Below are 22,407 nucleotides of genomic sequence, written 5' to 3'. Positions count from 1 at the left end.
CAAGACACATGCCTTTTAGAACTCTCTTGAAAACTATAGAAATAAGCCCCGTGTGAAAAGGCCCCGGGTGAAAGGGATAACAGGCCTTCTTTTGGATCTGAAGACTGCAGGTTTGAACCCTACGTAGACCTTGCACTTTTTCATCTTTTGCGCTTCTTTAATCAGTAGGCTGCAGTTTAATGCTCATCAGTACTACTACTCTTGGGCACAGGCAGATGTCATTCGATTGATGGCAGCCTCAATAACAAAGCAGGGGACGGCGGGCACACAATTATATGCACAATGAGGCAATGTCTTTGATTTGGTGGAAGAGAATTAGAATGCCTAGGTAGGGGGCGAAAAGTTACACTGCCTATGAAGGCAACCATTCTTGGAAAGAGCCTGCTTGCAGATGAAAGGAACATTTACCTCCAAAGAATCAATATCGTAAACAGCTCTCAAGGAAATACTACTGACTGGTGGAAGAGAAAGACTGTGGAGCAAGTACTTCCCGAACCATGGGCATTTCTGAGAGAAATGGGGGGAATGATTTCAAATGTTGCCCAGGCGTGGGTGTTGAAAAGTCCATCATAACCCCCCAGTAAATCTGAATTTTGAAACAGCCACGCATTCACCATAAAGGGGTGCGCTGGTCTGGGATTTCAATAGGGGTCCTTGATCCTTCAAACAAGGTATCAAGGTCGTTAACACAGATGTGTGCCAGAGTCTGTGTGTGTGTGCGCTTGCACTTGATAGATGGCCCTTTTATTTTTGTGAGAATCATAATGCACTGAGCCAGTTCCTTGTTATCCATAGGCCAACACCTGACACACCCAGATGGAACCCAAGGTGGGGAGAGAGGTGGGTTAGAGCAGTTTCAAGAGCATTGTGCTCTTTCTGCCTTCTGCCCCTCTCATCCCCGATCGGCCACGATCGGCCAAAACCTCTCCAAAAGGCTGCAGGGTGAACATTTCATGGACCTCAGAAACTGAGGGAGGCCGGCCCAATGGGTCCTCCAAGGACCTATAGAACCCAGTGCCTCCCTTGGCCTGGTATTTCCAGCTTCCCCGAGCAATCTGGTGGCAAGGCTGACTTTAGCAGTCCTGCTGAAAAGGGGGTTCCCATATGGCCCAGAGGCCATCATTTGCATAGGCCCTGCCCTTCTCTCTGCTCTGTCCTGCTTCCCACAAAGCAATGCGTCACTGGCAACAGTATAGAGTTGGGGGGCGGGGTGAAGGATAATGACAGGGAGGCTGGAAAATTGAAAGAAAGGTCACTGAAGTGCTGAAGTCTTCCTTGCTAAATGCAGCAGGGCACTGGCATTGGCCTGCAGGAGCAGTTAAAGGCTTACCTTTTCTACTGCAGTGGTAAACACCTTAAGAATGTTGAGGGGAGGGCAATTCAAAAATACAAATGGAAAGGAAGGCACTGGAAGTTGCTGTATTATTACAAGAAGACTTGCAAACAAAGGACCTTTCTCTCTCTAAAGCTGTTAAAAATATGGAACGCTTCACGAATTTGCGTGTCATCCTTGCGCAGGGGCCATGCTAATCTTCTCTGTATCGTTCCAATTTTAGTATATGTGCCGCCGAAGCAAGCACACTTCATGGGAGAGCTTTCAATGTATATACACTCCCTGAATCTACAGGCTTCAGACGTAGGGTGGCCTGAAAGCGCTGAGTGGATGGTCCAGTAAGCATTCAATTCTGAGACACATGGCAATAAGGCATGAGGCGTAACAATCCACTTCTATTCCCTATATTTGTGGTCCAAATCTTCACACATTGGAAGCATCTTCATTACGCCAGGTTGCAAAGGCTCATGGTCCAGACTACAGGCAAAGTGCATTGTGACATCACACTTCCTGGGAAACGTTGATGGAAAAGGTGAGTCAGCTGCACAGTAGGCTAGGTGAAGGCTTGTGGGAGTGGAATGGTGTTGTGGTGGGTTCCAGGGCAAAGAGAGCATATGACAAGGTGTCTTAATTTTCACCTGTATTTGAATAGTAAACGCCTTAGTGTTGTACTGGCCTGCTTACTAAGGAGTCCTCAGGCTCAGCCCCATACAGCTGTGGAACTGATGATGTTGAACCAGACTCTGTAAGAAACTGACGCTTATTTAAAATGTTTCTTTGCTGCTGGGTCTGCTTGGACTGGCGCTTATGTCCTTTTCTCTCCTAGGGTCCTTGGTGTAAGTTACGAAAACCTGACAGAACGTAACTTCAGTGGGGCAGGTAAGTTCACTTGCAGCTTCAGTGTGCGTTGTAAATGTGGTTACATATTGTGATAGAATGACGTTTTAAAACACAGACACACACACACACGAGGGCACTCATTCTCTAGCACTCTCTGAAGGACAAGGGGGAAAGTGCTCTTATGTGGGGCCAGTGGGGCAATGGATAACGCGTCTGACTACGGATCAGAAGATTGTAGGTTCGACTCCTATCTGGCTCGGAAGGGTTGCCATTCCCTTTTTTCAGGTAATTACTCTTGAGTTGTTAATTATCTCAGCCTTCTTGTAGGATGAACATTCCGGTGCAGGATGTGTCCGGCAATCGTTCCGTGGTAAGGAGGCTGTGATAGCAACTGTGGCAAGTCAAAAGTTTAATTATTGTACTGGATTCTATGAGCCTGACCTTTGAATGTTTCCCAAGCCTAAGCTTTTTGAACAAGAGAGGAAAACTTCACAACATGTGTTTTCTGGAGTGAAAATAGTTTTACTTCAAGGGTTGAGATGCGGGTCGCAGGGGATCTAAAAAATTGGTTGTGCAGGATTGGTAGGAACAACTGTTCAAGACACATGCCTTTTAGAACTCTCTTGAAAACTATAGAAATAAGCCCCGTGTGAAAAGGCCCCGGGTGCAAGGGATAACAGGCCTTCTTTTGGATCTGAAGACTGCAGGTTTGAACCCTACGTAGACCTTGCACTTTTTCATCTTTTGCGCTTTTTTAATCAGTAGGCTGCAGTTTAATGCTCATCAGTACTACTACTCTTGGGCACAGGCAGATGTCATTCGATTGATGGCAGCCTCAATAACAAAGCAGGGGACGGCGGGCACACAATTATATGCACAATGAGGCAATGTCTTTGATTTGGTGGAAGAGAATTAGAATGCCTAGGTAGGGGGCGAAAAGTTACACTGCCTATGAAGGCAACCATTCTTGGAAAGAGCCTGCTTGCAGATGAAAGGAACATTTACCTCCAAAGAATCAATATCGTAAACAGCTCTCAAGGAAATACTACTGACTGGTGGAAGAGAAAGACTGTGGAGCAAGTACTTCCCGAACCATGGGCATTTCTGAGAGAAATGGGGGGAATGATTTCAAATGTTGCCCAGGCGTGGGTGTTGAAAAGTCCATCATAACCCCCCAGTAAATCTGAATTTTGAAACAGCCACGCGTTCACCATAAAGGGGTGCGCTGGTCTGGGATTTCACCAGGGGTCCTTGATCCTTCAAACAAGGTATCAAGGTCGTTAACACAGATGTGTGCCAGAGTCTGTGTGTGTGTGCGCTTGCACTTGATAGATGGCCCTTTTATTTTTGTGAGAATCATAATGCACTGAGCCAGTTCCTTGTTATCCATAGGCCAACACCTGACACACCCAGATGGAACCGAAGGCGGGGAGAGAGGTGGGTTAGAGCAGTTTCAAGAGCATTGTGCTCTTTCTGCCTTCTGCCCCTCTCATCCCCGATCGGCCAAAACCTCTCTAAAAGGCTGCAGGGTGAACATTTCATGGAGCTCAGAAACTGAGGGAGGCCGGCCCAATGGGTCCTCCAAGGACCTATAGAACCCGGTGCCTCCCCTGGCCTAGTATTTCCAGCTTCCCCGAGCAATCTGGTGGCAAGGCTGACTTTAGCAGTCCTGCTGAAAAGGGGGTTCCCATATGGCCCAGAGGCCATCATTTGCATAGGCCCTACCCTTCTCTCTGCTCTGTCCTGCTTCCCACAAAGCAATGCGTCACTGGCAACAGTATAGAGTTGGGGGGCGGGGTGAAGGATAATGACAGGGAGGCTGGAAAATTGAAAGAAAGGTCACTGAAGTGCTGAAGTCTTCCTTGCTAAATGCAGCTGGGCACTGGCATTGGCCTGCAGGAGCAGTTAAAGGCTTACCTTTTCTACTGCAGTGGTAAACACCTTAAGAATGTTGAGGGGAGGGCAATTCAAAAATACAAATGGAAAGGAAGGCACTGGAAGTTGCTGTATTATTACAAGAAGACTTGCAAACAAAGGACGTTTCTCTCTCTAAAGCTGTTAAAAATATGGAACGCTTCACGAATTTGCGTGTCATCCTTGCGCAGGGGCCATGCTAATCTTCTCTGTATCATTCCAATTTTAGTATATGTGCCGCCGAAGCAAGCACACTTCATGGGAGAGCTTTCAATGTATATACACTCCCTGAATCTGCAGGCTTCAGACGTAGGGTGGCCTGAAAGCGCTGAGTGGATGGTCCAGTAAGCATTCAATTCTGAGACACATGGCAATAAGGCATGAGGCGTAACAATCCACTTCTATTCCCTATATTTGTGGTCCAAATCTTCACACATTGGAAGCATCTTCATTACGCCAGGTTGCAAAGGCTCAAGGTCCAGACTACAGGCAAAGTGCATTGTGACATCACACTTCCTGGGGAACGTTGATGGAAAAGGTGAGTCAGCTGCACAGTAGGCTAGGTGAAGGCTTGTGGGAGTGGAATGGTGTTGTGGTGGGTTCCAGGGCAAAGAGAGCATATGACAAGGTGTCTTAATTTTCACCTGTATTTGAATAGTAAACGCCTTAGTGTTGTACTGGCCTGCTTACTAAGGAGTCCTCAGGCTCAGCCCCATACAGCTGTGGAACTGATGATGTTGAACCAGACTCTGTAAGAAACTGACGCTTATTTAAAATGTTTCTTTGCTGCTGGGTCTGCTTGGACTGGCGCTTATGTCCTTTTCTCTCCTAGGGTCCTTGGTGTAAGTTACGAAAACCTGACAGAACGTAACTTCAGTGGGGCAGGTAAGTTCACTTGCAGCTTCAGTGTGCGTTGTAAATGTGGTTACATATTGTGATAGAATGACGTTTTAAAACACAGACACACACACACACGAGGGCACGCATTCTCTAGCACTCTCTGAAGGACAAGGGGGAAAGTGCTCTTATGTGGGGCCAGTGGGGCAATGAATAACGCGTCTGACTACGGATCAGAAGATTGTAGGTTCGACTCCTATCTGGCTCGGAAGGGTTGCCAGTCCCTTTTTTCAGGTAATTACTCTTGAGTTGTTAATTATCTCAGCCTTCTTGTAGGATGAACATTCCGGTGCAGGATGTGTCCAGCAATCGTTCCGTGGTAAGGAGGCTGTGATAGCAACTGTGGCAAGTCGAAAGTTTAATTATTGTACTGGATTCTATGAGCCTGACCTTTGAATGTTTCCCAAGCCTAAGCTTTTTGAACAAGAGAGGAAAACTTCACAACATGTGTTTTCTGGAGTGAAAATAGTTTTACTTCAAGGGTTGAGATGCGGGTCGCAGGGGATCTAAAAAATTGGTTGTGCAGGATTGGTAGGAACAACTGTTCAAGACACATGCCTTTTAGAACTCTCTTGAAAACTATAGAAATAAGCCCCGTGTGAAAAGGCCCCGGGTAAAAGGGATAACAGGCCTTCTTTTGGATCTGAAGACTGCAGGTTTGAACCCTACGTAGACCTCGCACTTTTTCATCTTTTGCGCTTTTTTAATCAGTAGGCTGCAGTTTAATGCTCATCAGTACTACTACTCTTGGGCACAGGCAGATGTCATTCGATTGATGGCAGCCTCAATAACAAAGCAGGGGACGGCGGGCACACAATTATATGCACAATGAGGCAATGTCTTTGATTTGGTGGAAGAGAATTAGAATGCCTAAGTAGGGGGCGAAAAGTTACACTGCCTATGAAGGCAACCATTCTTGGAAAGAGCCTGCTTGCAGATGAAAGGAACATTTACCTCCAAAGAATCAATATCGTAAACAGCTCTCAATGAAATACTACTGACTGGTGGAAGAGAAAGACTGTGGAGCAAGTACTTCCCGAACCATGGGCATTTCTGAGAGAAATGGGGGGAATGATTTCAAATGTTGCCCAGGCGTGGGTGTTGAAAAGTCCATCATAACCCCCCAGTAAATCTGAATTTTGAAACAGCCACGCGTTCACCATAAAGGGGTGCGCTGGTCTGGGATTTCAACAGGGGTCCTTGATCCTTCAAACAAGGTATCAAGGTCGTTAACACAGATGTGTGCCAGAGTCTGTGTGTGTGTGCGCTTGCACTTGATAGATGGCCCTTTTATTTTTGTGAGAATCATAATGCACTGAGCCAGTTCCTTGTTATCCATAGGCCAACACCTGACACACCCAGATGGAACCCAAGGCGGGGAGAGAGGTGGGTTAGAGCAGTTTCAAGAGCATTGTGCTCTTTCTGCCTTCTGCCTTCTGCCTTCTGCCTTCTGCCTTCTGCCTTCTGCCTTCTGCCTTCTGCCTTCTGCCTTCTGCCTTCTGCCTTCTGCCTTCTGCCCCTCTCATCCCCGATCGGCCACAACCTCTCTAAAAGGCTGCAGGGTAAACATTTCATGGACCTCAGAAACTGAGGGAGGCCGGCCCAATGGGTCCTCCAAGGACCTATAGAACGCGGTGCCTCCCCTGGCCTGGTATTTCCAGCTTCCCCGAGCAATCTGGTGGCAAGGCTGACTTTAGCAGTCCTGCTGAAAAGGGGGTTCCCATATGGCCCAGAGGCCATCATTTGCATAGGCCCTGCCCTTCTCTCTGCTCTGTCCTGCTTCCCACAAAGCAATGCGTCACTGGCAACAGTACAGAGTTGAGGGGCGGGGTGAAGGATAATGACAGGGAGGCTGGAAAATTGAAAGAAAGGTCACTGAAGTGCTGAAGTCTTCCTTGCTAAATGCAGCAGGGCACTGGCATTGGCCTGCAGGAGCAGTTAAAGGCTTACCTTTGCTACTGCAGTGGTAAACACCTTAAGAATGTTGAGGGGAGGGCAATTCAAAAATACAAATGGAAAGGAAGGCACTGGAAGTTGCTGTATTATTACAAGAAGACTTGCAAACAAAGGACCTTTCTCTCTCTAAAGCTGTTAAAAATATGGAACGCTTCACGAATTTGCGTGTCATCCTTGCGCAGGGGCCATGCTAATCTTCTCTGTATCGTTCCAATTTTAGTATATGTGCCGCCGAAGCAAGTACACTTCATGCGAGAGCTTTCAATGTATATACACTCCCTGAATCTGCAGGCTTCAGACGTAGGGTGGCCTGAAAGCGCTGAGTGGATGGTCCAGTAAGCATTCAATTCTGAGACACATGGCAATAAGGCATGAGGCGTAACAATCCACTTCTATTCCCTATATTTGTGGTCCAAATCTTCACACATTGGAAGCATCTTCATTACGCCAGGTTGCAAAGGCTCATGGTCCAGACTACAGGCAAAGTGCATTGTGACATCACACTTCCTGGGGAACGTTGATGGAAAAGGTGAGTCAGCTGCACAGTAGGCTAGGTGAAGGCTTGTGGGAGTGGAATGGTGTTGTGGTGGGTTCCAGGGCAAAGAGAGCATATGACAAGGTGTCTTAATTTTCACCTGTATTTGAATAGTAAACGCCTTAGTGTTGTACTGGCCTGCTTACTAAGGAGTCCTCAGGCTCAGCCCCATACAGCTGTGGAACTGATGATGTTGAACAAGACTCTGTAAGAAACTGACGCTTATTTAAAATGTTTCTTTGCTGCTGGGTCTGCTTGGACTGGCGCTTATGTCCTTTTCTCTCCTAGGGTCCTTGGTGTAAGTTACGAAAACCTGACAGAACGTAACTTCAGTGGGGCAGGTAAGTTCACTTGCAGCTTCAGTGTGCGTTGTAAATGTGGTTACATATTGTGATAGAATGACGTTTTAAAACACAGACACACACACACACGAGGGCACGCATTCTCTAGCACTCTCTGAAGGACAAGGGGGAAAGTGCTCTTATGTGGGGCCAGTGGCGCAATGGATAACGCGTCTGACTACGGATCAGAAGATTGTAGGTTCGACTCCTATCTGGCTCGGAAGGGTTGCCAGTCTCTTTTTTCAGGTAATTACTCTTGAGTTGTTAATTATCTCAGCCTTCTTGTAGGATGAACATTCCGGTGCAGGATGTGTCCAGCAATCGTTCCGTGGTAAGGAGGCTGTGATAGCAACTGTGGCAAGTCGAAAGTTTAATTATTGTACTGGATTCTATGAGCCTGACCTTTGAATGTTTCCTAAGCCTAAGCTTTTTGAACAAGAGAGGAAAACTTCACAACATGTGTTTTCTGGAGTGAAAATAGTTTTACTTCAAGGGTTGAGATGCGGGTCGCAGGGGATCTAAAAAATTGGTTGTGCAGGATTGGTAGGAACAACTGTTCAAGACACATGCCTTTTAGAACTCTCTTGAAAACTATAGAAATAAGCCCCGTGTGAAAAGGCCCCGGGTGAAAGGGATAACAGGCCTTCTTTTGGATCTGAAGACTGCAGGTTTGAACCCTACGTAGACCTTGCACTTTTTCATCTTTTGCGCTTTTTTAATCAGTAGGCTGCAGTTTAATGCTCATCAGTACTACTACTCTTGGGCACAGGCAGATGTCATTCGATTGATGGCAGCCTCAATAACAAAGCAGGGGACGGCGGGCACACAATTATATGCACAATGAGGCAATGTCTTTGATTTGGTGGAAGAGAATTAGAATGCCTAGGTAGGGGGCGAAAAGTTACACTGCCTCTGAAGGCAACCATTCTTGGAAAGAGCCTGCTTGCAGATGAAAGGAACATTTACCTCCAAAGAATCAATATCGTAAACAGCTCTCAAGGAAATACTACTGACTGGTGGAAGAGAAAGACTGTGGAGCAAGTACTTCCCGAACCATGGGCATTTCTGAGAGAAATGGGGGGAATGATTTCAAATGTTGCCCAGGCGTGGTTGTTGAAAAGTCCATCATAACCCCCCAGTAAATCTGAATTTTGAAACAGCCACGCGTTCACCATAAAGGGGTGCGCTGGTCTGGGATTTCACCAGGGGTCCTTGATCCTTCAAACTAGGTATCAAGGTCGTTAACACAGATGTGTGCCAGAGTCTGTGTGTGTGTGCGCTTGCACTTGATAGATGGCCCTTTTATTTTTGTGAGAATCATAATGCACTGAGCCAGTTCCTTGTTATCCATAGGCCAACACCTGACACACCCAGATGGAACCCAAGGCGGGGAGAGAGGTGGGTTAGAGCAGTTTCAAGAGCATTGTGCTCTTTCTGCCTTCTGCCCCTCTCATCCCCGATCGGCCAAAACCTCTCTAAAAGGCTGCAGGGTGAACATTTCATGGACCTCAGAAACTGAGGGAGGCCGGCCCAATGGGTCCTCCAAGGACCTATAGAACCCGGTGCCTCCCCTGGCCTGGTATTTCCAGCTTCCCCGAGCAATCTGGTGGCAAGGCTGACTTTAGCAGTCCTGCTGAAAAGGGGGTTCCCATATGGCCCAGAGGCCATCATTTGCATAGGCCCTACCCTTCTCTCTGCTCTGTCCTGCTTCCCACAAAGCAATGCGTCACTGGCAACAGTATAGAGTTGGGGGGCGGGGTGAAGGATAATGACAGGGAGGCTGGAAAATTGAAAGAAAGGTCACTGAAGTGCTGAAGTCTTCCTTGCTAAATGCAGCTGGGCACTGGCATTGGCCTGCAGGAGCAGTTAAAGGCTTACCTTTGCTACTGCAGTGGTAAACACCTTAAGAATGTTGAGGGGAGGGCAATTCAAAAATACAAATGGAAAGGAAGGCACTGGAAGTTGCTGTATTATTACAAGAAGACTTGCAAACAAAGGACCTTTCTCTCTCTAAAGCTGTTAAAAATATGGAACGCTTCACGAATTTGCGTGTCATCCTTGCGCAGGGGCCATGCTAATCTTCTCTGTATCGTTCCAATTTTAGTATATGTGCCGCCGAAGCAAGCACACTTCATGCGAGAGCTTTCAATGTATATACACTCCCTGAATCTGCAGGCTTCAGACGTAGGGTGGCCTGAAAGCGCTGAGTGGATGGTCCAGTAAGCATTCAATTCTGAGACACATGGCAATAAGGCATGAGGCGTAACAATCCACTTCTATTCCGTATATTTGTGGTCCAAATCTTCACACATTGGAAGCATCTTCATTACGCCAGGTTGCAAAGGCTCATGGTCCAGACTACAGGCAAAGTGCATTGTGACATCACACTTCCTGGGGAACGTTGATGGAAAAGGTGAGTCAGCTGCACAGTAGGCTAGGTGAAGGCTTGTGGGAGTGGAATGGTGTTGTGGTGGGTTCCAGGGCAAAGAGAGCATATGACAAGGTGTCTTAATTTTCACCTGTATTTGAATAGTAAACGCCTTAGTGTTGTACTGGCCTGCTTACTAAGGAGTCCTCAGGCTCAGCCCCATACATCTGTGGAACTGATGATGTTGAACCAGACTCTGTAAGAAACTGACGCTTATTTAAAATGTTTCTTTGCTGCTGGGTCTGCTTGGACTGGCGCTTATGTCCTTTTCTCTCCTAGGGTCCTTGGTGTAAGTTACGAAAACCTGACAGAACGTAACTTCAGTGGGGCAGGTAAGTTCACTTGCAGCTTCAGTGTGCGTTGTAAATGTGGTTACATATTGTGATAGAATGACGTTTTAAAACACAGACACACACACACACGAGGGCACGCATTCTCTAGCACTCTCTGAAGGACAAGGGGGAAAGTGCTCTTATGTGGGGCCAGTGGCGCAATGGATAACGCGTCTGACTACGGATCAGAAGATTGTAGGTTCGACTCCTATCTGGCTCGGAAGGGTTGCCAGTCCCTTTTTTCAGGTAATTACTCTTGAGTTGTTAATTATCTCAGCCTTCTTGTAGGATGAACATTCCGGTGCAGGATGTGTCCAGCAATCGTTCCGTGGTAAGGAGGCTGTGATAGCAACTGTGGCAAGTCGAAAGTTTAATTATTGTACTGGATTCTATGAGCCTGACCTTTGAATGTTTCCCAAGCCTAAGCTTTTTGAACAAGAGAGGAAAACTTCACAACATGTGTTTTCTGGAGTGAAAATAGTTTTACTTCAAGGGTTGAGATGCGGGTCGCAGGGGATCTAAAAAATTGGTTGTGCAGGATTGGTAGGAACAACTGTTCAAGACACATGCCTTTTAGAACTCTCTTGAAAACTATAGAAATAAGCCCCATGTGAAAAGGCCCGGGTGAAAGGGATAACAGGCCTTCTTTTGGATCTGAAGACTGCAGGTTTGAACCCTACGTAGACCTTGCACTTTTTCATCTTTTGCGCTTTTTTAATCAGTAGGCTGCAGTTTAATGCTCATCAGTACTACTACTCTTGGGCACAGGCAGATGTCATTCGATTGATGGCAGCCTCAATAACAAAGCAGGGGACGGCGGGCACACAATTATATGCACAATGAGGCAATGTCTTTGATTTGGTGGAAGAGAATTAGAATGCCTAGGTAGGGGGCGAAAAGTTACACTGCCTCTGAAGGCAACCATTCTTGGAAAGAGCCTGCTTGCAGATGAAAGGAACATTTACCTCCAAAGAATCAATATCGTAAACAGCTCTCAAGGAAATACTACTGACTGGTGGAAGAGAAAGACTGTGGAGCAAGTACTTCCCGAACCATGGGCATTTCTGAGAGAAATGGGGGGAATGATTTCAAATGTTGCCCAGGCGTGGTTGTTGAAAAGTCCATCATAACCCCCCAGTAAATCTGAATTTTGAAACAGCCACGCGTTCACCCTAAAGGGGTGCGCTGGTCTGGGATTTCACCAGGGGTCCTTGATCCTTCAAACTAGGTATCAAGGTCGTTAACACAGATGTGTGCCAGAGTCTGTGTGTGTGTGCGCTTGCACTTGATAGATGGCCCTTTTATTTTTGTGAGAATCATAATGCACTGAGCCAGTTCCTTGTTATCCATAGGCCAACACCTGACACACCCAGATGGAACCCAAGGCGGGGAGAGAGGTGGGTTAGAACAGTTTCAAGAGCATTGTGCTCTTTCTGCCTTCTGCCCCTCTCATCCCCAATCGGCCAAAACCTCTCTAAAAGGCTGCAGGGTGAACATTTCATGGACCTCAGAAACTGAGGGAGGCCGGCCCAATGGGTCCTCCAAGGACCTATAGAACCCGGTGCCTCCCCTGGCCTGGTATTTCCAGCTTCCCCGAGCAATCTGGTGGCAAGGCTGACTTTAGCAGTCCTGCTGAAAAGGGGGTTCCCATATGGCCCAGAGGCCATCATTTGCATAGGCCCTACCCTTCTCTCTGCTCTGTCCTGCTTCCCACAAAGCAATGCGTCACTGGCAACAGTATAGAGTTGGGGGGCGGGGTGAAGGATAATGACAGGGTGGCTGGAAAATTGAAAGAAAGGTCACTGAAGTGCTGAAGTCTTCCTTGCTAAATGCAGCTGGGCACTGGCATTGGCCTGCAGGAGCAGTTAAAGGCTTACCTTTTCTACTGCAGTGGTAAACACCTTAAGAATGTTGAGGGGAGGGCAATTCAAAAATACAAATGGAAAGGAAGGCACTGGAAGTTGCTGTATTATTACAAGAAGACTTGCAAACAAAGGACCTTTCTCTCTCGAAAGCTGTTAAAAATATGGAACGCTTCACGAATTTGCGTGTCATCCTTGCGCAGGGGCCATGCTAATCTTCTCTGTATCGTTCCAATTTTAGTATATGTGCCGCCGAAGCAAGCACACTTCATGGGAGAGCTTTCAATGTATATACACTCCCTGAATCTGCAGGCTTCAGACGTAGGGTGGCCTGAAAGCGCTGAGTGGATGGTCCAGTAAGCATTCAATTCTGAGACACATGGCAATAAGGCATGAGGCGTAACAATCCACTTCTATTCCCTATATTTGTGGTCCAAATCTTCACACATTGGAAGCATCTTCATTACGCCAGGTTGCAAAGGCTCATGGTCCAGACTACAGGCAAAGTGCATTGTGACATCACACTTCCTGGGGAACGTTGATGGAAAAGGTGAGTCAGCTGCACAGTAGGCTAGGTGAAGGCTTGTGGGAGTGGAATGGTGTTGTGGTGGGTTCCAGGGCAAAGAGAGCATATGACAAGGTGTCTTAATTTTCACCTGTATTTGAATAGTAAACGCCTTAGTGTTGTACTGGCCTGCTTACTAAGGAGTCCTCAGGCTCAGCCCCATACAGCTGTGGAACTGATGATGTTGAACCAGACTCTGTAAGAAACTGACGCTTATTTAAAATGTTTCTTTGCTGCTGGGTCTGCTTGGACTGGCGCTTATGTCCTTTTCTCTCCTAGGGTCCTTGGTGTAAGTTACGAAAACCTGACAGAACGTAACTTCAGTGGGGCAGGTAAGTTCACTTGCAGCTTCAGTGTGCGTTGTAAATGTGGTTACATATTGTGATAGAATGACGTTTTAAAACACAGACACACACACACACGAGGGCACGCATTCTCTAGCACTCTCTGAAGGACAAGGGGGAAAGTGCTCTTATGTGGGGCCAGTGGGGCAATGGATAACGCGTCTGACTACGGATCAGAAGATTGTAGGTTCGACTCCTATCTGGCTCGGAAGGGTTGCCAGTCCCTTTTTTCAGGTAATTACTCTTGAGTTGTTAATTATCTCAGCCTTCTTGTAGGATGAACATTCCGGTGCAGGATGTGTCCAGCAATCGTTCCGTGGTAAGGAGGCTGTGATAGCAACTGTGGCAAGTCGAAAGTTTAATTATTGTACTGGATTCTATGAGCCTGACCTTTGAATGTTTCCCAAGCCTAAGCTTTTTGAACAAGAGAGGAAAACTTCACAACATGTGTTTTCTGGAGTGAAAATAGTTTTACTTCAAGGGTTGAGATGCGGGTCGCAGGGGATCTAAAAAATTGGTTGTGCAGGATTGGTAGGAACAACTGTTCAAGACACATGCCTTTTAGAACTCTCTTGAAAACTATAGAAATAAGCCCCGTGTGAAAAGGCCCCGGGTGAAAGGGATAACAGGCCTTCTTTTGGATCTGAAGACTGCAGGTTTGAACCCTACGTAGACCTCGCACTTTTTCATCTTTTGCGCTTTTTTAATCAGTAGGCTGCAGTTTAATGCTCATCAGTACTACTACTCTTGGGCACAGGCAGATGTCATTCGATTGATGGCAGCCTCAATAACAAAGCAGGGGACGGCGGGCACACAATTATATGCACAATGAGGCAATGTCTTTGATTTGGTGGAAGAGAATTAGAATGCCTAGGTAGGGGGCGAAAAGTTACACTGCCTATGAAGGCAACCATTCTTGGAAAGAGCCTGCTTGCAGATGAAAGGAACATTTACCTCCAAAGAATCAATATCGTAAACAGCTCTCAAGGAAATACTACTGACTGGTGGAAGAGAAAGACTGTGGAGCAAGTACTTCCCGAACCATGGGCATTTCTGAGAGAAATGGGGGGAATGATTTCAAATGTTGCCCAGGCGTGGGTGTTGAAAAGTCCATCATAACCCCCCAGTAAATCTGAATTTTGAAACAGCCACGCGTTCACCATAAAGGGGTGCGCTGGTCTGGGATTTCAACAGGGGTCCTTGATCCTTCAAACAAGGTATCAAGGTCGTTAACACAGATGTGTGCCAGAGTCTGTGTGTGTGTGCGCTTGCACTTGATAGATGGCCCTTTTATTTTTGTGAGAATCATAATGCACTGAGCCAGTTCCTTGTTATCCATAGGCCAACACCTGACACACCCAGATGGAACCCAAGGCGGGGAGAGAGGTGGGTTAGAGCAGTTTCAAGAGCATTGTGCGCCTTCTGCCTTCTGCCTTCTGCCTTCTGCCTTCTGCCTTCTGCCTTCTGCCTTCTGCCTTCTGCCTTCTGCCTTCTGCCTTCTGCCTTCTGCCCCTCTCATCCCCGATCGGCCACGATCGGCCAAAACCTCTCTAAAAGGCTGCAGGGTGAACATTTCATGGACCTCAGAAACTGAGGGAGGCCGGCCCAATGGGTCCTCCAAGGACCTATAGAACCCGGTGCCTCCCCTGGCCTGGTATTTCCAGCTTCCCCGAGCAATCTGGTGGCAAGGCTGACTTTAGCAGTCCTGCTGAAAAGGGGGTTCCCATATGGCCCAGAGGCCATCATTTGCATAGGCCCTGCCCTTCTCTCTGCTCTGTCCTGCTTCCCACAAAGCAATGCGTCACTGGCAACAGTATAGAGTTGGGGGGCGGGGTGAAGGATAATGACAGGGAGGCTGGAAAATTGAAAGAAAGGTCACTGAAGTGCTGAAGTCTTCCTTGCTAAATGCAGCAGGGCACTGGCATTGGCCTGCAGGAGCAGTTAAAGGCTTACCTTTTCTACTGCAGTGGTAAACACCTTAAGAATGTTGAGGGGAGGGCAATTCAAAAATACAAATGGAAAGGAAGGCACTGGAAGTTGCTGTATTATTACAAGAAGACTTGCAAACAAAGGACTTTTCTCTCTCTAAAGCTGTTAAAAATATGGAACGCTTCACGAATTTGCGTGTCATCCTTGCGCAGGGGCCATGCTAATCTTCTCTGTATCGTTCCAATTTTAGTATATGTGCCGCCGAAGCAAGCACACTTCATGGGAGAGCTTTCAATGTATATACACTCCCTGAATCTGCAGGCTTCAGACGTAGGGTGGCCTGAAAGCGCTGAGTGGATGGTCCAGTAAGCATTCAATTCTGAGACACATGGCAATAAGGCATGAGGCGTAACAATCCACTTCTATTCCCTATATTTGTGGTACAAATCTTCACACATTGGAAGCATCTTCATTACGCCAGGTTGCAAAGGCTCATGGTCCAGACTACAGGCAAAGTGCATTGTGACATCACACTTCCTGGGGAACGTTGATGGAAAAGGTGAGTCAGCTGCACAGTAGGCTAGGTGAAGGCTTGTGGGAGTGGAATGGTGTTGTGGTGGGTTCCAGGGCAAAGAGAGCATATGACAAGGTGTCTTAATTTTCACCTGTATTTGAATAGTAAACGCCTTAGTGTTGTACTGGCCTGCTTACTAAGGAGTCCTCAGGCTCAGCCCCATACAGCTGTGGAACTGATGATGTTGAACCAGACTCTGTAAGAAACTGACGCTTATTTAAAATGTTTCTTTGCTGCTGGGTCTGCTTGGACTGGCGCTTATGTCCTTTTCTCTCCTAGGGTCCTTGGTGTAAGTTACGAAAACCTGACAGAACGTAACTTCAGTGGGGCAGGTAAGTTCACTTGCAGCTTCAGTGTGCGTTGTAAATGTGGTTACATATTGTGATAGAATGACGTTTTAAAACACAGACACACACACACACACGAGGGCACGCATTCTCTAGCACTCTCTGAAGGACAAGGGGGAAAGTGCTCTTATGTGGGGCCAGTGGCGCAATGGATAACGCGTCTGACTACGGATCAGAAGATTGTAGGTTCGACTCCTATCTGTCTCGGAAGGGTTGCCAGACCCTTTTTTCAGGTAATTACTCTTGAGTTGTTAATTATCTCAGCCTTCTTGTAGGATGAACATTCCGGTGCAGGATGTGTCCAGCAATCGTTCCGTGGTAAGGAGGCTGTGATAGCAACTGTGGCAAGTCGAAAGTTTAATTATTGTACTGGATTCTATGAGCCTGACCTTTGAATGTTTCCCAAGCCTAAGCTTTTTGAACAAGAGAGGAAAACTTCACAACATGTGTTTTCTGGAGTGAAAATAGTTTTACTTCAAGGGTTGAGATGCGGGTCGCAGGGGATCTAAAAAATTGGTTGTGCAGGATTGGTAGGAACAACTGTTCAAGACACATGCCTTTTAGAACTCTCTTGAAAACTATAGAAATAAGCCCCGTGTGAAAAGGCCCCGGGTGAAAGGGATAACAGGCCTTCTTTTGGATCTGAAGACTGCAGGTTTGAACCCTACGTAGACCTTGCACTTTTTCATCTTTTGCGCTTCTTTAATCAGTAGGCTGCAGTTTAATGCTCATCAGTACTACTACTCTTGGGCACAGGCAGATGTCATTCGATTGATGGCAGCCTCAATAACAAAGCAGGGGACGGCGGGCACACAATTATATGCACAATGAGGCAATGTCTTTGATTTGGTGGAAGAGAATTAGAATGCCTAGGTAGGGGGCGAAAAGTTACACTGCCTATGAAGGCAACCATTCTTGGAAAGAGCCTGCTTGCAGATGAAAGGAACATTTACCTCCAAAGAATCAATATCGTAAACAGCTCTCAAGGAAATACTACTGACTGGTGGAAGAGAAAGACTGTGGAGCAAGTACTTCCCGAACCATGGGCATTTCTGAGAGAAATGGGGGGAATGATTTCAAATGTTGCCCAGGCGTGGGTGTTGAAAAGTCCATCATAACCCCCCAGTAAATCTGAATTTTGAAACAGCCACGCGTTCACCATAAAGGGGTGCGCTGGTCTGGGATTTCAACAGGGGTCCTTGATCCTTCAAACAAGGTATCAAGGTCGTTAACACAGATGTGTGCCAGAGTCTGTGTGTGTGTGCGCTTGCACTTGATAGATGGCCCTTTTATTTTTGTGAGAATCATAATGCACTGAGCCAGTTCCTTGTTATCCATAGGCCAACACCTGACACACCCAGATGGAACCCAAGGTGGGGAGAGAGGTGGGTTAGAGCAGTTTCAAGAGCATTGTGCTCTTTCTGCCTTCTGCCCCTCTCATCCCCGATCGGCCACGATCGGCCAAAACCTCTCCAAAAGGCTGCAGGGTGAACATTTCATGGACCTCAGAAACTGAGGGAGGCCGGCCCAATGGGTCCTCCAAGGACCTATAGAACCCGGTGCCTCCCTTGGCCTGGTATTTCCAGCTTCCCCGAGCAATCTGGTGGCAAGGCTGACTTTAGCAGTCCTGCTGAAAAGGGGGTTCCCATATGGCCCAGAGGCCATCATTTGCATAGGCCCTGCCCTTCTCTCTGCTCTGTCCTGCTTCCCACAAAGCAATGCGTCACTGGCAACAGTATAGAGTTGGGGGGCGGGGTGAAGGATAATGACAGGGAGGCTGGAAAATTGAAAGAAAGGTCACTGAAGTGCTGAAGTCTTCCTTGCTAAATGCAGCAGGGCACTGGCATTGGCCTGCAGGAGCAGTTAAAGGCTTACCTTTTCTACTGCAGTGGTAAACACCTTAAGAATGTTGAGGGGAGGGCAATTCAAAAATACAAATGGAAAGGAAGGCACTGGAAGTTGCTGTATTATTACAAGAAGACTTGCAAACAAAGGACCTTTCTCTCTCTAAAGCTGTTAAAAATATGGAACGCTTCACGAATTTGCGTGTCATCCTTGCGCAGGGGCCATGCTAATCTTCTCTGTATCGTTCCAATTTTAGTATATGTGCCGCCGAAGCAAGCACACTTCATGGGAGAGCTTTCAATGTATATACACTCCCTGAATCTACAGGCTTCAGACGTAGGGTGGCCTGAAAGCGCTGAGTGGATGGTCCAGTAAGCATTCAATTCTGAGACACATGGCAATAAGGCATGAGGCGTAACAATCCACTTCTATTCCCTATATTTGTGGTCCAAATCTTCACACATTGGAAGCATCTTCATTACGCCAGGTTGCAAAGGCTCATGGTCCAGACTACAGGCAAAGTGCATTGTGACATCACACTTCCTGGGGAACGTTGATGGAAAAGGTGAGTCAGCTGCACAGTAGGCTAGGTGAAGGCTTGTGGGAGTGGAATGGTGTTGTGGTGGGTTCCAGGGCAAAGAGAGCATATGACAAGGTGTCTTAATTTTCACCTGTATTTGAATAGTAAACGCCTTAGTGTTGTACTGGCCTGCTTACTAAGGAGTCCTCAGGCTCAGCCCCATACAGCTGTGGAACTGATGATGTTGAACCAGACTCTGTAAGAAACTGACGCTTATTTAAAATGTTTCTTTGCTGCTGGGTCTGCTTGGACTGGCGCTTATGTCCTTTTCTCTCCTAGGGTCCTTGGTGTAAGTTACGAAAACCTGACAGAACGTAACTTCAGTGGGGCAGGTAAGTTCACTTGCAGCTTCAGTGTGCGTTGTAAATGTGGTTACATATTGTGATAGAATGACGTTTTAAAACACAGACACACACACACACGAGGGCACTCATTCTCTAGCACTCTCTGAAGGACAAGGGGGAAAGTGCTCTTATGTGGGGCCAGTGGGGCAATGGATAACGCGTCTGACTACGGATCAGAAGATTGTAGGTTCGACTCCTATCTGGCTCGGAAGGGTTGCCAGTCCCTTTTTTCAGGTAATTACTCTTGAGTTGTTAATTATCTCAGCCTTCTTGTAGGATGAACATTCCGGTGCAGGATGTGTCCAGCAATCGTTCCGTGGTAAGGAGGCTGTGATAGCAACTGTGGCAAGTCAAAAGTTTAATTATTGTACTGGATTCTATGAGCCTGACCTTTGAATGTTTCCCAAGCCTAAGCTTTTTGAACAAGAGAGGAAAACTTCACAACATGTGTTTTCTGGAGTGAAAATAGTTTTACTTCAAGGGTTGAGATGCGGGTCGCAGGGGATCTAAAAAATTGGTTGTGCAGGATTGGTAGGAACAACTGTTCAAGACACATGCCTTTTAGAACTCTCTTGAAAACTATAGAAATAAGCCCCGTGTGAAAAGGCCCCGGGTGCAAGGGATAACAGGCCTTCTTTTGGATCTGAAGCCTGCAGGTTTGAACCCTACGTAGACCTTGCACTTTTTCATCTTTTGCGCTTTTTTAATCAGTAGGCTGCAGTTTAATGCTCATCAGTACTACTACTCTTGGGCACAGGCAGATGTAATTCGATTGATGGCAGCCTCAATAACAAAGCAGGGGACGGCGGGCACACAATTATATGCACAATGAGGCAATGTCTTTGATTTGGTGGAAGAGAATTAGAATGCCTAGGTAGGGGGCGAAAAGTTACACTGCCTATGAAGGCAACCATTCTTGGAAAGAGCCTGCTTGCAGATGAAAGGAACATTTACCTCCAAAGAATCAATATCGTAAACAGCTCTCAAGGAAATACTACTGACTGGTGGAAGAGAAAGACTGTGGAGCAAGTACTTCCCGAACCATGGGCATTTCTGAGAGAAATGGGGGGAATGATTTCAAATGTTGCCCAGGCGTGGGTGTTGAAAAGTCCATCATAACCCCCCAGTAAATCTGAATTTTGAAACAGCCACGCGTTCACCATAAAGGGGTGCGCTGGTCTGGGATTTCACCAGGGGTCCTTGATCCTTCAAACTAGGTATCAAGGTCGTTAACACAGATGTGTGCCAGAGTCTGTGTGTGTGTGCGCTTGCACTTGATAGATGGCCCTTTTATTTTTGTGAGAATCATAATGCACTGAGCCAGTTCCTTGTTATCCATAGGCCAACACCTGACACACCCAGATGGAACCCAAGGCGGGGAGAGAGGTGGGTTAGAGCAGTTTCAAGAGCATTGTGCTCTTTCTGCCTTCTGCCCCTCTCATCCCCGATCGGCCAAAACCTCTCTAAAAGGCTGCAGGGTGAACATTTCATGGACCTCAGAAACTGAGGGAGGCCGGCCCAATGGGTCCTCCAAGGACCTATAGAACCCGGTGCCTCCCCTGGCCTGGTATTTCCAGCTTCCCCGAGCAATCTGGTGGCAAGGCTGACTTTAGCAGTCCTGCTGAAAAGGGGGTTCCCATATGGCCCAGAGGCCATCATTTGCATAGGCCCTACCCTTCTCTCTGCTCTGTCCTGCTTCCCACAAAGCAATGCGTCACTGGCAACAGTATAGAGTTGGGGGGCGGGGTGAAGGATAATGACAGGGTGGCTGGAAAATTGAAAGAAAGGTCACTGAAGTGCTGAAGTCTTCCTTGCTAAATGCAGCTGGGCACTGGCATTGGCCTGCAGGAGCAGTTAAAGGCTTACCTTTTCTACTGCAGTGGTAAACACCTTAAGAATGTTGAGGGGAGGGCAATTCAAAAATACAAATGGAAAGGAAGGCACTGGAAGTTGCTGTATTATTACAAGAAGACTTGCAAACAAAGGACCTTTCTCTCTCGAAAGCTGTTAAAAATATGGAACGCTTCACGAATTTGCGTGTCATCCTTGCGCAGGGGCCATGCTAATCTTCTCTGTATCGTTCCAATTTTAGTATATGTGCCGCCGAAGCAAGCACACTTCATGCGAGAGCTTTCAATGTATATACACTCCCTGAATCTGCAGGCTTCAGACGTAGGGTGGCCTGAAAGCGCTGAGTGGATGGTCCAGTAAGCATTCAATTCTGAGACACATGGCAATAAGGCATGAGGCATAAAAATCCACTTCTATTCCCTATATTTGTGGTCCAAATCTTCACACATTGGAAGCATCTTCATTACGCCAGGTTGCAAAGGCTCATGGTCCAGACTACAGGCAAAGTGCATTGTGACATCACACTTCCTGGGGAACGTTGATGGAAAAGGTGAGTCAGCTGCACAGTAGGCTAGGTGAAGGCTTGTGGGAGTGGAATGGTGTTGTGGTGGGTTCCAGGGCAAAGAGAGCATATGACAAGGTGTCTTAATTTTCACCTGTATTTGAATAGTAAACGCCTTAGTGTTGTACTGGCCTGCTTACTAAGGAGTCCTCAGGCTCAGCCCCATACAGCTGTGGAACTGATGATGTTGAACCAGACTCTGTAAGAAACTGACGCTTATTTAAAATGTTTCTTTGCTGCTGGGTCTGCTTGGACTGGCGCTTATGTCCTTTTCTCTCCTAGGGTCCTTGGTGTAAGTTACGAAAACCTGACAGAACGTAACTTCAGTGGGGCAGGTAAGTTCACTTGCAGCTTCAGTGTGCGTTGTAAATGTGGTTACATATTGTGATAGAATGACGTTTTAAAACACAGACACACACACACACGAGGGCACTCATTCTCTAGCACTCTCTGAAGGACAAGGGGGAAAGTGCTCTTATGTGGGGCCAGTGGGGCAATGGATAACGCGTCTGACTACGGATCAGAAGATTGTAGGTTCGACTCCTATCTGGCTCGGAAGGGTTGCCAGTCCCTTTTTTCAGGTAATTACTCTTGAGTTGTTAATTATCTCAGCCTTCTTGTAGGATGAACATTCCGGTGCAGGATGTGTCCAGCAATCGTTCCGTGGTAAGGAGGCTGTGATAGCAACTGTGGCAAGTCAAAAGTTTAATTATTGTACTGGATTCTATGAGCCTGACCTTTGAATGTTTCCCAAGCCTAAGCTTTTTGAACAAGAGAGGAAAACTTCACAACATGTGTTTTCTGGAGTGAAAATAGTTTTACTTCAAGGGTTGAGATGCGGGTCGCAGGGGATCTAAAAAATTGGTTGTGCAGGATTGGTAGGAACAACTGTTCAAGACACATGCCTTTTAGAACTCTCTTGAAAACTATAGAAATAAGCCCCGTGTGAAAAGGCCCCGGGTGCAAGGGATAACAGGCCTTCTTTTGGATCTGAAGACTGCAGGTTTGAACCCTACGTAGACCTTGCA

At 46.9% G+C, this 22,407-nt stretch overlaps 11 non-coding genes across 11 annotated transcripts; 3 read left to right on the top strand and 8 right to left on the bottom strand.

Moving 5' to 3' along the window:
• Positions 1–1,473: 1,473 nt before the first annotated feature.
• On the bottom strand, positions 1,474–1,580 carry LOC138297849 (U6 spliceosomal RNA). The gene has a single exon (XR_011204387.1). It is a non-coding gene; the product is annotated as a U6 spliceosomal RNA (small nuclear RNA).
• A 2,653-nt stretch (positions 1,581–4,233) lies between these two features.
• LOC138297891 (U6 spliceosomal RNA) lies at positions 4,234–4,340 on the bottom strand. The gene has a single exon (XR_011204428.1). It is a non-coding gene; the product is annotated as a U6 spliceosomal RNA (small nuclear RNA).
• A 2,737-nt stretch (positions 4,341–7,077) lies between these two features.
• Positions 7,078–7,184, bottom strand: LOC138297927 (U6 spliceosomal RNA). Its single transcript, XR_011204465.1, has one exon. It is a non-coding gene; the product is annotated as a U6 spliceosomal RNA (small nuclear RNA).
• A 779-nt stretch (positions 7,185–7,963) lies between these two features.
• Positions 7,964–8,036, top strand: TRNAR-ACG (transfer RNA arginine (anticodon ACG)). Its single transcript has one exon. It is a non-coding gene; the product is annotated as a tRNA-Arg (tRNA).
• Positions 8,037–9,837: 1,801 nt separating this feature from the next.
• Positions 9,838–9,944, bottom strand: LOC138297848 (U6 spliceosomal RNA). Its single transcript, XR_011204386.1, has one exon. It is a non-coding gene; the product is annotated as a U6 spliceosomal RNA (small nuclear RNA).
• Positions 9,945–10,723: 779 nt separating this feature from the next.
• TRNAR-ACG (transfer RNA arginine (anticodon ACG)) lies at positions 10,724–10,796 on the top strand. Its single transcript has one exon. It is a non-coding gene; the product is annotated as a tRNA-Arg (tRNA).
• Positions 10,797–12,596: 1,800 nt separating this feature from the next.
• LOC138297847 (U6 spliceosomal RNA) lies at positions 12,597–12,703 on the bottom strand. Its single transcript, XR_011204385.1, has one exon. It is a non-coding gene; the product is annotated as a U6 spliceosomal RNA (small nuclear RNA).
• A 2,740-nt stretch (positions 12,704–15,443) lies between these two features.
• LOC138297846 (U6 spliceosomal RNA) lies at positions 15,444–15,550 on the bottom strand. Its single transcript, XR_011204384.1, has one exon. It is a non-coding gene; the product is annotated as a U6 spliceosomal RNA (small nuclear RNA).
• A 781-nt stretch (positions 15,551–16,331) lies between these two features.
• On the top strand, positions 16,332–16,404 carry TRNAR-ACG (transfer RNA arginine (anticodon ACG)). Its single transcript has one exon. It is a non-coding gene; the product is annotated as a tRNA-Arg (tRNA).
• A 1,811-nt stretch (positions 16,405–18,215) lies between these two features.
• Positions 18,216–18,322, bottom strand: LOC138297844 (U6 spliceosomal RNA). The gene has a single exon (XR_011204383.1). It is a non-coding gene; the product is annotated as a U6 spliceosomal RNA (small nuclear RNA).
• Positions 18,323–20,975: 2,653 nt separating this feature from the next.
• Positions 20,976–21,082, bottom strand: LOC138297843 (U6 spliceosomal RNA). The gene has a single exon (XR_011204382.1). It is a non-coding gene; the product is annotated as a U6 spliceosomal RNA (small nuclear RNA).
• Between the last annotated feature and the right edge of the window lie 1,325 nt (positions 21,083–22,407).

The sequence above is a fragment of the Pleurodeles waltl genome, chromosome 5, assembly GCF_031143425.1.
Source record: "Pleurodeles waltl isolate 20211129_DDA chromosome 5, aPleWal1.hap1.20221129, whole genome shotgun sequence".
In the NCBI taxonomy this organism is placed as follows: domain Eukaryota; kingdom Metazoa; phylum Chordata; class Amphibia; order Caudata; family Salamandridae; genus Pleurodeles; species Pleurodeles waltl.
The sequence above is the reverse complement of the archived record's forward strand: the minus strand, read 5'-3'. Positions and strand labels throughout refer to the sequence as shown.